Raw genomic sequence first — 15,784 nt, 5'->3', positions numbered from 1 at the left:
CCAGAATCCCTTGCAAAGCTAAGAATTTGACAAAAAAACACATTTTCCTCACATTTCTGTGGTGGAAAGTTCTGGGATCTGCGTGGATCAACAAATTCCCACCCACCCAGCCTTCTCCCAGGTCTCCCGAAACAAATTGTACCTCACTTGCGTGGGTAGGCATAGTGGCTGCAACAGGAAAAGGTTCAAATCGTACGGTGGTGAATTTACAATACCCTATAGCAAAACTACCTTGATTTTTTGGGGGGGGCACCTGAGTTTGTGGCCCGGGGCTCAGTGGCCATCTTTTGAAACTACCAAACCCAAACAGTTCTGAAAACTAGACACCCGGGGGAGTCCAGGGAGATATGCCATGCGTGGGTCCCCCAATGTTTTCCTAAACAGAAATTCCTTCAAACCTTAAATTTAGGTTAAAAAAAAACACTTTTTCATACATTTTTGGGTGGGATCTCCCTGTCGGCACAAATGTCCTACCACCCAGCGTTCCCCTTGATCTCCCGAGTAAAATGATACCTCACTTGTGTTGGTGCCCCAAAGCAGAACGGGCTAAAATTGAATTAAAAAAAAATCTAGTATATAGGTTTCACAAATTAAGCACCCCAACCTTAGTCACAGGGCTTTGGCCCACCCACACAAGTGAGGTATCATTTTACTCGGGAGATCAAGGGGAACGCTGGGTGGTAGGACATTTGTGCCGGCAGGGAGATCCCACCCAACAATGTATGAAAAAGTGGTTTTTTAACCTAAATTTAAGGTTTGAAGGGATTTCTGTTTAGGAAATCATTGGGGGACCCACGCATGCCATACCTCCCTGGACTCCCCCGGGTGTCTAGTTTTCAGAACTGTTTTGGTTTGGTAGTTTCCAAAGATGCTCGCCAAGCCCCGGGTCAAAAACTCATGGGAACCCCCTTGCAAAACCAAATTGTTTTGAATGAATTAAGTTTTCAATTGGAGAACGTGCGATTCAGGGGACAATATCGCATGAAAATTGTGGCAGACAATTTCAAGTTTGCAAGAGATTGTGTACAAGAAACAACAATAGAATTCACCAGAAAGACATGACCATATACTACCATGAATTAACAATAATATCTAAATTTAGAAAGTTATTTATAGCTATAATATACACCATAACTGAGTTACTCAAAAGTCAAAGAATCAAGCACGGCTATCTATTCCTCAAAGACACACACATACAGGTTGGATTTGGCACGAGGGAGAGTGATGGTTTAGTACATAAAATTTTATTAACATGATATTTCCAAAAAAATGAAATGCTCTGTCAATAAATAAATGCATAAAAACCGAACCATTGACTCGCAACTCGTGAGCTGTAAAGCCACGACAAGGCACCAACCGTTTTACAGGCCATTCACGCACCTTTCAAACCTGATACAAACCAGACCACTGACACCATCTGGAAGGAAAAGCAACACATTACAACAATCACAATAAGGGACAAGGTACACCCTACTGCAGAAAGAGAAAAAAAACAAATATTACTGCACAGCCATCTAATCCGCAAGCACACACACATACTGGTTGGATTTGGCACGAGGGTGAGTGATGATTCAGTACATACAATTGTATTCGCAAGTAATTTCACAAAAAATGAAATACACTGCGTATAATTGAAAGTATGATTAACTGAACCACTGACTCACAGCTCGTGAGCTGTAAAGCCACGTCAAGGCACCAACCTCTTTACAGGCCATTCATACACCTTTCGTACGTGTGACACATACAAAACATTCACACCGCCAGCCGCGGACCCATCACATTTCAACACTCACACCACCAAACAGTGCCATTCTAGGGCCCATCACTTTCACACGCCCACATTTCTGACACTGCAACTACACAAAATGATGGACTGCGTGGAGTGTCACTCAACTAGCAGTGTGTGTAGTGACCAACAGAAAGTAACTACTCACACACCGCCAGCCGAGCGCCAGTCCACCCACACCACCATCCAAGCACCAGACCATGCACACCGCCAGCCAAACACCACTCAGCGCACACCGACAGCCAAGCACAACTCCGTGCACAGACAGCCAAGTAGCACTCCACACACACCACCAGCCAAGCACAACTCCGTGCACAGACAGCCAAGTAGCACTCCACACACACCACCAGCCAAGCGCCACTCCACACACACCGCCAGCCAAGCACCACTCCGTGCACAGACAGCCAAGCACCACTCCGTGCACAGACAGCCAAGTACCACTCCACACACACCGCCAGCCAAGCACCACTCCGTGCACAGACAGCCAAGTACCACTCCACACACACCACCAGCCAAGCGCCACTCCACACACACCGCCAGCCAAGCACCACTCCTTGCACAGACAGCCAAGTACCACTCCACACACACCACCAGCCAAGCGCCACTCCACACACACCGCCAGCCAAGCACCACTCCGTGCACAGACAGCCAAGTACCACTCCACACACACCACCAGCCAAGCGCCACTCCACACACACCGCCAGCCAAGCACCACTCAGGGCATAGACAGCGAAGTACCCCTCCATGCACACCACCAGCCAAGCGCCACTTCACACACACCGCCAGCCAAGCACCACTCCGTGCACAGACAGCCAAGTACCACTCCACACACAACATCCAGCCAAGCGCAACTCCACACACACCGCCAGCCAAGCACCAGCCTGCACACACCACAAACACATTTAGAATTCTTTTTTCAAACTAACACTAAACAAATGGAAAAACTTACTAATCAGCTAACACAAATTCTAAAACTAAACACTTTGCACTAATGCCAATCCTTGAAACAAACGAAAAAAAATTACAGAATGCAGACCAGGCAATTCACTTTACAGCTCATTAAAACTCCCAAAACTTCTTTTGCGTGTGGTACGATTTAAAACAAGCTGCCAGACACAATCCAGGCTTAGAAGGACAGTCAGGACAGTACATACGAGACTCCTTCCGCACGCCTCTTCGCCAACAGACTCTGCATATTCTAGTCGGAAAGTCTCTTGCGGTAGTGGGAGGAATGTATTCAGGAAAGTGGCGATCTTTCAATCTAGCCACATCCTCCACCACTCCAAATCTAGGAACACTTGCCTGCTCCACAAGTACAAGGCTGCCTATTATAGACTCCTGAAACTTAACAAAAGGCATCTTCGTCTCAGGACAAGACTTCTGGTACACAACAAAAGCATTAAAGGATGCCAAGTGGAACAGATGGATAGCCAACTTCTTGTACCAAACGTAAGCCTTTTGAAGAGCAGCATAAGGTTCCAACCTCTGATCTACTCTGTCAACACCACCCATGAACTTATTGTAAACTAAAATGCACACAGGTTTGCGCACTTCAGCACCCTGACTCCAAACAGGTACAGTACTTTCATCGTGGATAGTAGTCAGCATGTACACATCTCTCTTGTCTGAAAACTTCACAGCTAGAAGCTCCCCACATCGCAATGCAGTAGACTGTCCCCGCACAAGCCTTTTGCAAACAAGTTCCTTTGGGAAACCTTTACGGTTACTGCGCATTGTGCCACAAGCAACAGTGCCCACTTTGGCCAACTCCTTGAACAACCGCACACCAGTGTAGAAGTTATCTACATATAAATGATGGCCTTTGTTAAATAATCCTCTACCTAGTTCCCACACAATTTTCTCAGTCACTCCAAAAGTAGGAGGACAACCAGGAGGGTTAATGCTGGACTCCTTACCAGTGTACACCCTGAAATTGTAGACATATCCAGTCTCACTGTCACACAGCATATACAGTTTGATTCCATAGCGTGCCCTCTTACTAGGAATGTATTGCCTAAAAACCAAGCGGCCCTTTAACAATAGCAAAGACTCATCCACTGCAATTTCTTTACCAGGGGCAAAGATCTCAGAAAAACGATCAACAAAGTGATCAAGGACAGGCCGAATTTTAAACAAACGGTCACAATCAGGGTGATCGCGTGGCAACGCTAAACCATTATCAACAAAATGCATCATCCGAAGAAGAAGCATATACCGATCACGACTTATGACTGCTGGAAATATAGCTCTTGCCATCAAGGGACTAGTGGACCAATATGAAGACATTGATGGCTTCCTTAGCAAGCCCATCAAAAAAGTTAATCCCATAAACTTCTTCATCTCTTCAACATTTGTGGGAGTCCACCGGGTTGCTCTAGAATGGGGCTTAAGGCTGGCACTGTTGTCCCTCAAAAATTGTTCTGCATACAAATTAGTTTGATCAACAATCTCTTGCAAAAACACATCGTCAAAAAACAACTGGAAAAAATGTATTGGCAGACAATTCTCAGTATTCACTCTACACCCAGGAACACCAGTGAACTCTGGCAATGCTGGCTGCACCATGCCAGGGGGAACCCAGAGGCCATCCCTATCAACGGGGGGAGCAGCCACAACAGCCTGCAGCCCAGAAGCCTCTTGCTGCTGTTCACCAACGGGAAGCCTAACAGCCACAGATACTTCTGGCTGCACAACACCAACAGAAGACATAGCATCCCCAGAGGGCTCTTCCTGCACTACACCAACGGGAAGCCTAGCAGCCTGAGATGCTTCTTGCTGCACTACACCACTGGGAAACCAAGCAGGCCCAGATGCCTCTTGCCGCTCTCCACCAATGGGAAGCCTAACAGCCCCAGATGCCTCTTGCTGCACTACACCAACAGGAAGACGAACAGCACCAGATGCCGCTTGGCGCACCACAGCAATGTGAAGCCCTTTGGGCGCAGGCTGCAGCCCACATGCCTCTTCCCGACGTAAAAAGAAAGGAAACCTTGCGGCCCTAGGCAGCAGCACAGATGCCTCTTGGCCCACTACCGGTCCATCAATGTCCTCCTCTACCAAAGGCCCTTCATCAGCACTAGAAGAAGATTCATCATCCGATGATGATGATTCCATGCGAAGAGAAAACTCACTGCCTGAATCTTCTGCCCCTACCTCTGGGTCCGAATCGGACTCAGTCTCTGAACCATGGTCAGAGGAAGACTCAAAAAGCAAACCAAGAACCTGCTGAGCAGTAATCCTGCGACTAGCCATTATCCTTACAAAGCAAGAAGACTGCACACACAAGTGAACAACAACCTACACTGTGCAAAGTAAGAAGTAAACAAGTTAAGGCTTTCACAAAAAGAACAATCCAATCCAAAACAATTTCACTCTTACCAAATATAGCTACACTCACCAGCACCTACTCTGCTGAGACACAGCAAAAAGAAATGATATCCCACTAGAAAGAAAAAAAGAAATGCCAGATTAGAAAACAAAGTGCACATCAAACACTAATGCTGAAAAAAAAACCAGAGCCACACAAACTGCTATAAGTACAACCTTTTTCAAAAAGACAAACATCAAGGGAAAGTAGTACAAAATACATTCACTTACCAAGCACAAGCAACTACACAAGCTGCAAACAGACCCGCAACCTACAACAATCCAAACAGCAAAAGCCTGGAACAAGACAAAAATAGAGAAGAAAAAAAAATTACTACCACATTTCACAAACAATATAACAATTAAAAAAACAACACACAAATTTGCCCCCCAAATTTACATTCACCCAGATGGGCCATCAAATAGGGCTTAGACCAATTGGGATTAGATGAGGTTTAACATCAAGACACTGGTTAATTTTTTGAATTTTTTTTACTGCCTGACCCCTTTGGTGCCAGTCGGTCTTTTGCTCCTACCAGTACCCCAATCACACAGGGGCAGTAAGGACATTCATACACCTTTCGTACGTGTGACACATACAAAACATTCACACCGCCAGCGCCATTCAAGGGCCCATCACTTTCACACGCCCACATATCTGACACAGCAACTACAGAAAATGATGGACTGCGTAGAGTGTCACTCAACTAGCAGTGTGTGTAGTGACCAACAGAAAGTAACTACTCACACACCGCCAGCCGAGCGCCAGTCCACCCACACCACCATCCAAGCACCAGACCATGCACACCGCCAGCCAAACACCACTCAGCGCACACCGACAGCCAAGTACCACTCCACACACACCACCAGCCAAGCACCACTCCACGCACACCGCAAGCCAAGCGCCACTCACCGCCAGCCAAGCACCGCTCCACGCACACCATCCAGCCAAGTACCACTCCACACACACCGCCAGCCAAACACCACTCCACACACACCACCAGCCAAACACCACTCCGTGCACAGACAACCAAGTACCACTCCACGCACACCATCCAGCCAAGCGCCACTCCACACACACCGCCAGCCAAGCAGCACTCCGTGCACAGACAGCCAAGTACCACTGCACGCACACCATCCAGCCAAGCGCCACTCCACACACACCGCCAGCCAAGCACCACTCCACGCACACTGCAAGCCAAGCGCCACTCCACACACACCGCCAGCCAAGCACCACTCCGTACACAGACAGCCAAGTACCACTCCACGCACACCACCAGCCAAGCGCCACTCCACACACACCGCCAGCCAAGCACCACTCCACACACACCGCCAGCCAAGGCAGTAAGGACAAAAAAAGACCAACCGGCACCAAGGGAGGCGGACAGTAAAAAACAACCAAAATTATAACCACCATTGGAACAAAACTCAAATCCTAGGGCCTAGTGGGCCAAAAAACAGGAGGCAAAACATCAAAAAAGGGCCAATTTGCCCCAAGGGGGGGCAGAAATTCAAAAACATAATTACTTGCCACCAGGAAGCGACCCTTGTCCAAGGGGTCGCTTCCTAAAAACTAAATTTAAATTCCCTGGTGCTAGTTGGCATTTTCTGCCCCCCCCCCCCCCTGGGGGCAAAACGGCAAAAAAAAAGGGCCGATTTGCCCCCAAGGTGGACAGAAAAACAAAAACACAATCATGGTCACCTGGAAGCGACCCTTACCCAAGGGGTCGCTTCCCAAAACAAACACATTGCCCCAACAAAAATCCCTGGTGCTAGTGGGAAATTTCTGCCCCCCCTGGGGGCAAAACGGCCGAAAAACGGGCCGATTTGCCCCCAGGGGGGGGCATAAAAACAAAAAGTTAATTGTGAGGCCACCTGGAAGCGACCCTTGCCCAATGGGTCGCTTCCTAAAAGCTCAAATCAAAATCCCTGGTGCTAGTGGGCATTTTGCCCCCAGGGGGGACAGAAAAACATAAACATTAAAAATGGCCGCCATATTGCCACCAAAAAACAACCCTGGTGCTAGTGGGGAATTTCTGCCCCCCCCCCCCTGGGGGCAAAACGGGCCGATTTGCCCCCAGGGGGGGCAGAAAAAAGAAAACATAATCAGACCCCGCCTGGAAGCGACCCTTGCCCAAGGGGTCGCTTCCTATAAACTAAATTTAAATCCCTGGTGCTAGTGGGGGCATTTCCGCCGCACGATCGCGACGCTGTGCGCGATCGTGAGGCAGAAATGCCCTGCAAAGAGACATCAGGGGAGAGGAAAATCTCTTTCCTCTCCCCTGATGCCTCTTTGGGACCCCAAACCCCCGCCAGAAACAAAAAACCTACCTTCTTCCCCGGCGCTCAGGAAGCAAATGGCTTCCCGAGCGCTGGGAATCCCTGATAATGTCAGCGCGCGCTGTGCGCTGACTTCATCAGGGATTCCCATGGGGAGGGGCGGGGGCGGCAGCGGAAACTCTTCCGCTGCCACCCCCAGCAAAACGAGCGCGATCGCAGACCCTCGGGGGGAGCGCCAGCGCTTCCCCCGAGGGTGGGGCTCATGACGAGCTGGGCTCGTCATCAGTGCACGACCGGTGTGCGCCATGACGAGCCCAGCTCGTCATCAGCCCCGAAGGGGTTAAAAAATTGTGTAACCCAGACATTATCCAAGAGCTTCCCCTAGGATATACCATCGTAGACTACACAGATTAGAGACCCGGGGAGGGGGACTTACTGTTATTTATCGAAACAGATTTTAATGTATAATTTTTGACTTCCCGGATTTGAAAGGGCAGAGAAACTTGGTTTCTGCTTCAAGCTCAAAGCATCTGTTTCCTTTGCACGAGTACTGATCTATTGTCCCCCAGACCCTAAATCTCTCCTAAGAATCCTTTGGTGACACATTAGGCCCCTTAGTCCTTTGGCACTCGAATTGTATACTTCTGGGAGACTTTAACTTCCACTTAGAGTGGAAATATGAACCCTGAGTGGAAAACCTCCTTGATACCCTGGAAACACTAGGGCTCCAACAGCTGGTGCTTTTCCCCTCACACCGCGCAGGATATACCCTAGACGAGATATGTTAGACTCGTACTACTCTGACAGTTAAAACCCCCTCTCCAAGCCTGGTCAGTTCATATGCTTATTCCACTTAACATTAAATTCCTAGCTCCAACTCCTCCAACGTACCACCCCACAGTAATTCACAAATGGACCAAAAAGCTAACCAATCCTGACCTAACTAAATGTGCTTTAGCATCCAGATCTTCTATATCAGGGGACACCACGAAAGACACTCCTCATTTCAACTCCTAGATGACTATGGACAGTGACAAATTAGCCCCTTCAGTCCAATTGAAAGAGAAAGAAATTCCCAAAGTCTCAGCCCCTTGGTATTCACAGACATTAGCAGACCTACATCTTCATTGTAGACAGCTAGAACACAGATGGAAAAGAGCCTATAAAAAAGACGAGCTGACCCATTTCAGAGCAGCCCTCAAAGCATATTCCCCAACAGATTAAATTAGCCAAAAAGGACTATTAAACTAAGCAACTGAAAAGCGCAGGACAAGACCAAAAAACCATCTTCAAAATTGTCAAATACTTCACTCACCCGAAGGTATTAGATAAAGATATCCCCCCTCTCAGCTCCTATGCAATCAAATTTCTTCCTTTTTTGATCAAAAAATGTAAAGCCTACAAAAGGATTTCTATATGAAACCCACTACTCTCATAGACCTCGAGCCAGATCCTTCCTACATTAGACCTTCTCTCCAGGCCTTTCATAGTATCAACCTAGACCAGTCACGCCAAGCAATTCTCTCATTTAAATATGGGTCACTGTTCAGTGAGTGTCCACCTGCGGTACTCCATGCCATCGTGAACATCATCAATCCAGTCATTAATAATATAATTAACTCCTCACTTGCGTCAACAGAAGTTCCTGGAGACTGGAACCTTGCCGCCGTGTAACCACTTCAGAAAAAACAAGAATCAGATCCCTCTACCTTCTCTAATCTATGGCCTATCTCCTTACTTCCTATCCCAAGCAAAATCGTTAAATAACTGGTCAATAAGCAACTAACTACCTTCCTGGAAGAGGCCAACATTTTCCACCCTCGCCAGTCGGGCTTTCAGCCTAAACATTTGACAGAATCTGTTCTATTGGAACTTACTCATCCCTTAAAACTAGTCCTAGATGCTGGAAAGATTGCAGTGCTGATCCTATTGGATCTTTCAGCCGCATTCAATACCATATTCCACGATATACTACTGCATCATATGAAAAGCAGTGGCATCTCCTATCTTGCCCTCACCTGGACTAAGTCTTTCCTTTCAGATCACAGGCAAGTAGTTACACTAGGACCTTATCTGTCAACTGTATAGGCAATTACCTCAGGTGTCCCTCAGCGATATTCCCAAAGTCCAGTGTTATTTAACATATATATGCCCCCCCTCATATCGCTGATATCTTTTAATATTGAAACCACTTCCTATGCTGGTGACACTCAGGTGGACCTAGTCATAGACAAAGACTCTACTGATTCAGAACACAATTTTAAGTTACGCAACCATCTTAAATGTTGCACCGAAAAAACAGATAATGCTAGTAGGGAAATCTAATCCCTTTGAACTGAGCTGAGCTTATGGTGGTCCAAAGATACCCCTCCCCCACCCAATACTGTAGAGGTGGTAAAAAAACATTGATGTAAAATGTTATACCTCCCTAACTTTCTGGCCACAAGCACTAGCTGTGGCAGGGAGGTGTTTCAATTTGATAAAATCTAAAAAAGAAAAAAAAAGAAAAAGTGTGTTGATCTCATTCCCGGCTCTGCAAGAAAGACAGTGGCAGGAGCTCCTATTCTGTCAAGACTAGACTATTGCAACGACTTGTATGCAGGCACCAATAAGCTGGTGCTGAGGAAATTGCAGACAGTACAATATGCAGCCGCATGTCTGGTACTGGAACTGCTGCGCCGCCCGTCGGTCTCAGCAGCCCTAAAAACCCTTCACTGGTTACTTATCTATAAAAGAGTACTATTTAAGATCCTGTTAATTACTTTTATAGCTATCAGACCACTAGGGCCCAAATACCTAACATCCAGGTTTACGCCTTATATTACTGCCCACCTGCTCATATCGTCATCAGCAAACCTACTCAAACCTCCCTCTTTCAGGTGCAAGACCAAAGGTGGTAAATCCCTAGCTGCTCTTGGGTCCAAATCCTGGCACCTTCTACCCAGTCATCTGAGATCCATTGAATCCCAACCCCTATTTAGGAAACTATTAAAAACCTGGAGGCAGATTTACGTTGCCTGACGCATCTCTGCAAATCGGCAGAGATGCGCCAGGAAAGATACGGCACGCAAGTCCATCCTTGCGCCACCCATTGATGCGCCGCATTTACAATGCGGCGCACCATGGCGCAGGAATGAACAGATGCGTGTCGCATCTTGGGCGTAAAGTTGGCGCAGTGCTGAAGTTGTGTTGCGTGCGGCACGCAACTCCAGCACTTTTCCAACTTGCCCTATCTTTAACATGGTGCGTCAAGCCTTACGCCTGCTTCAAGCAGGCGCAGGGTTTTGACGCATCAGCGTTGGGAAAGGGACTCAGTGAAATCTTGTAGATTTCACTGAGTCACTTTTCAGGGGCGTTCCTGCGACGGAACGCCCCCCCCCTGCACCGGAACGCCTACATGAAACCTGACACAGGTTTCATGTGGCGCAGGGCCTTACACCGTGACGCATCTCCATAGATGCGTCACGTTGTAAATGCCTTGTAGGGATGCGCCACGTTTACGCCGCCTTGCGTGACGCAACAGCGGCGTAAACGTGGCGCAAGGGGCTTGTAAATCTGCCCCCTAGATCTTTGCATCCCCTGGCTCGCTGTTCTACTCACTCATCCAATCATTGTGATCTGGTTATTCAGGTCTCTTGAAGCTAGCCAATGATGCTCTGTTATGAACCCCGATGTACCCCAATATAGGCCTTGGTAGCTACACAACCTTTTACCTACATTTGTCCTACCTTGCTCTGCATAACGGTTCTGGTAGTGACCTTTTACCTAGTCATGTGCTGAATAAATGTCGATAAGTTTTCTCCTAAACTGGCCTCATTTATTATGCCTGATGATTCCTAGTATCATATCTTAATCCCCTGGCCAGGACCACCATCTTCTGTATAATAACTATACAAAAGTCACAGCTAACATCATCCTTGGACGACCGGTCCACTATACATAATGGCAAGCCATTACATATCTAGGTAGAACCCCTGAGGGTATTTGTGGGGTATAAAAGAACCACGTCTTCACTGTATCTCTCTGAGACTAAGTGAGCACGATTTACTGAGAGAAAGGTACTGCACTGTTTCCACGATCCCTGGAGGAGCAAGGTTTGTCATGTTCGATAGTTGCCAGAAACTGTTCGCTCCTTGGTAAGATTAAGGGACTTATGGGGGCACTGTGAGCTAGCTGGTCTAAAGGTTAACATAATCTTTGGAGGTGTCTTGAATCAGTCTGGACACCAGTCCCTTAGTTTATGTTGTCTAAATGCAAAGATCCTATGTATTATTAGTAATTACACAACAGCTCCTTTTGGAGCGAAAGCAGCGCTTTACAAATGACAAATACAATACAAAGAAACCCAGCGCTCCGAACAACAGTCTACAAACACCAGCATATGCCTGTGTTGCAAACATGGAGCTGGTTACAGAGTAAGCTCTGTTGAGATTATATAATGGCAATGGCACCCCTTTTCAGGGGTGGAGAGAAGTCGTATAGGTTTTGCTGACAGCTCATTTTTCAGTTTAAAACAACATATACAAGCACAATATTCAGCAGACCCCGTGTTCCAGTTTCAGCCCACAGCTACGTTTTCTTTGGATTTTGTTTGATAAACCAACTTTGTTTTCTCATAAGGACACCCCATTTAGTTCAATCATCAATATACAATGGGTAATACCGTATTTGGAACAGTGACAGCCTTTTCCCTAAACACAGCTGTACTCATTCTCTACCCTGTAGAATGCCCACCATTTGCCTCACTTCTTGTAATGTTTTTGGTGGCAGACTCTAGCTGGGTAGATCGGCTGCTCCATTTTGGTGCACCAGTCCACCCCCTGCCTCTACTCTGCAGGGGTGGGTTGACGGGGCTGAGGGGACCTCCATTTGGTCACAATGTCACGTTTAGCAACCACTGTGGCCACTCCCTCCATCATTCGTTCACAGCGGAACTCACCAAGTTCTTCCAGTATTCCGAGGAGTCCCACCTTTAGGGTCAGTTCAATTGGCCGATTCAAAACTCGGGTTAGTGTCCTTTTAACAGAAACAAGAAATCTCAGGGCATATCCATACCATGTGAAAAAAGTCTGTATCTATGTGAACACACCGAAAACAAGTGGGAAGAGGAATTTTGCCTGCGCACCATAAACATTGGGGTGTAACATACGCAGCATGCAGGTATTTAAGCTGGATTAACCTAAGTCTAACTAAGATGGCTATTTCTCAGTAGCCAATCGAGTGTTGTGCTAGTTCGCCTCAACATGGAGACACTTCATTTCTCTTTAAGGGTTTTAACCACTAATGAGCAATAAATGCAGGATACTGCTCCCTTTCTCAGTCGTCCCATAAGGAGTTTGGCTTCAAGTGAGCTGTGCTCAGGTAAGTCAGTAGTACCGCACATATAGCATGCTGGGCATGTCAGAGCTGCAGGAATTCATGAAATTGCATGTGTGACAAGGAGAACTGATTCAGATGTTCCTGAAATGAGTTTGTGCCCCCCGACAACACCCAGAGTTGTAACTCCAATTCTATCCCATTTCGCAAAATCCTCTAATTGGGCAGTGTGTTGTAGCTATCAGTGTGATCTGTTGTCAGTTTTTTGTTCCGCCCAAGAAAACGCAGGACCGTAATGCATAATCTTGAAGACCACTGCTGTCATGGCTGGGAGGTGGTTAGGAAGAGAACCGCCGAAGAGGTGCCCCAGTATGCTGTCTAGGCCGGGGCGGGAGAGCTCTACACAGTAAGCCGGGTCACACCAACCACACGTCAACTCTTTATTAACCACCAGCAGTTGGGATGCTTAGTAATAGAGTTGTATATCGCCATCCCCATTCCCCCATCGTATACTAACTTTCTAGAGAAGGCTATGCGGAGTGGTCGACGTGCCAAGAGGAAGGTGCAGATCAGTGTGGAGAGTGTCTTAAACCAATGGTTTAGGATTTCAAAGGGGGATTTTTGGAGGATACAGAAAAAGCTGGAAAGTATTATCATTTGAAATAACTCCATTCTTCTGTCTCTGGAAGTCTCGCTTCATTTTGGCGACTAAAGATGGGAAATTAAGGCTCCATGCTAAGTCTGTCTCGAGAAACCAATATTGGATAGGGACGCAGGTTTGCCAGACATGGGCGTTGGATCTCCCTGAAGAGGGACCAGGAGGGATTTATTCCAGTTCACACAAAGCCTGGATGCCGGGGTGGGGGGGGGGGGGAATAGGGGGGAGGAGAAATACCGCTACTGCTCGAAAAGCCAGGTGTTTGCTGAATGTGAGGTGGTCCTGGGTCAGACGTAGGTGGGCGGGGAGGGAGTTCCATGTCTTGGCCGCCAGGTAGGAGAATGACCTTCTTCCAGCGGTGGTTCTGCAGATCCGTGGGACGGTGGCGAGTGCGAGGCTGGCGAAGCGGAGTTTGCGTGTTGGAGTGTAGAAAGTGAGGCGGTTGTTGAGGTATTCTGGGCATATGTCGTGGAGCGCTTTATGTGCGTGGGTGAGGAGCCTGAACGTGATCCTTTTGCTGACAGGGAGCCAGTGCAGGTCTCTCAGGTGGGCTGATATGTGACTGTGGCGGGGGATGTCGAGAATGAGTCGTGCGGAAGCGTTCTGAATGCGTTGGAGTCTTTTCTGAAGTTTGATTGTGGTTCCCTACGTATAGGGCGTTCCCGCAGTCAAGTCGGCTGGTGACGAGGGCCTGGGTGACCGTCTTTCTAGTTCCGGTAGGGATCCAACGGAAGATCTTATGGAGCATGCACAGGGTGTTGAAGCATGAGGATGAGATGGCGTTGACTTGCTTGGTCATCGTGAGAGAGGAGTCCAGGATGAATCCCAGGTTATGGCCACTATGTACCACTTTGTTCGCCATAAGTTGGCAGGGTATGCTCAGACGTGAGTCCCTTGCTCACTTTGCCACTGGATTCAAGCAAGCCAGGCTGAAGACGGCTGAAATGCCAGAAACCGGTCCTCGGAAGCTTGTTTCCGGTCCAGGGAAGGCATGGCTTGGCAGTTCGGGCTGGACTGTTCCCATGAGGCACAGGGTCAGACTGATTTGCATATGGCCATGTCTGAACTGGGGTGGCAGAGTGGGCTAAAGAACGGTGATGGATTAAACCCAGATCTGTTGACTGGGTGTGAGTGTTTGATTGGTTCAGATGCTCCGTCCATCACCACCCCCTTTTGTACCACTTTGTTTGCCATAAGTTGGCAGGGTATGCTCAGACGTGAGTCCCTTGCTCACTTTGCCACTGGATTCAAGCAAGCCGGGCTGTAGACGGCTGAAATGCCAGAAACCGGTCCTCGGTAGTTTGTTTACGGTCCAGGGAAGGCATGGCTTGGCAGTTCGGGCTGGACTGTTCCCATGAGGCACAGGATCAGACTGATTTGCATATGGCCATGTCTGAACTGGGGTGGCAGAGTGGGCTAAAGAACGGTGATGGATTAAAGCCAGATCTGTTGACTGGGTGTGAGTGTTTGATTGGTTCAGATGCTCCGTCCATCACCACCCCCTTTTGTACCACTTTGTTCGCCATAAGTTGGCAGGGTATGCTCAGACGTGAGTCCCTTGCTCACTTTGCCACTGGATTCAAGCAAGCCGGGCTGAAGACGGCTGAAATGCCAGAAACCGGTCCTCGGAAGCTTGTTTCCGGTCCAGGGAAGGCATGGCTTGGCAGTTCGGGCTGGTCTGTTCCCATGAGGCCCGGGTCAGACTGATTTGCATATAGCCATGTCTGAACTGGGGTGGCAGAGTGGGCTAAAGAACAGTGATGGATTAAACCCAGATCTGTTGACTGGGTGTGAGTGTTTGATTGTTTCAGATGCTCCGTCCATCACCACCCCCTTTTGTACCACTTTGTTCGCCATAAGTTGGCAGGGTATGCTCAGACGTGAGTCCCTTGCTCACTTTGCCACTGGATTCAAGCAAGCCGGGCTGAAGACAGCTGAAATGCCAGAAACCGGTCCTCAGAAGCTTGTTTCCGGTCCAGGGAAGGCATGGCTTGGCAGTTCGGGCTGGACTGTTCCCATGAGGCACAGGGTCAGACTGATTTGCATATGGCCATGTCTGACCTGGGGTGGCAGAGTGGGCTAAAGAGCGGTGATGGATTAAACCCAGTTCTGTTGACTCAGTGTGAGTGTTTGATTGGTTCAGATGCTCCGTCCATCACCACCCCCTTTTGTACCACTTTGTTCGCCATAAGTTGGCAGGGTATGCTCAGACGTGAGTCCCTTGCTCACTTTGCCACTGGATTCAAGCAAGCCGGGCTGAAGACGGCTGAAATGCCAGAAACCGGTCCTCGGAAGCTTGTTAACGGTCCAGGGAAGGCATGGCTTGGCAGTTCGGGCTGGACTGGTCCCATGAGGCACAGGGTCAGACTGATTTGCAT

The sequence above is a fragment of the Lissotriton helveticus genome, chromosome 2_1 (assembly GCF_964261635.1).
Source record: "Lissotriton helveticus chromosome 2_1, aLisHel1.1, whole genome shotgun sequence".
Taxonomy (NCBI): domain Eukaryota; kingdom Metazoa; phylum Chordata; class Amphibia; order Caudata; family Salamandridae; genus Lissotriton; species Lissotriton helveticus.
The sequence above is the reverse complement of the archived record's forward strand: the minus strand, read 5'-3'. Positions refer to the sequence as shown.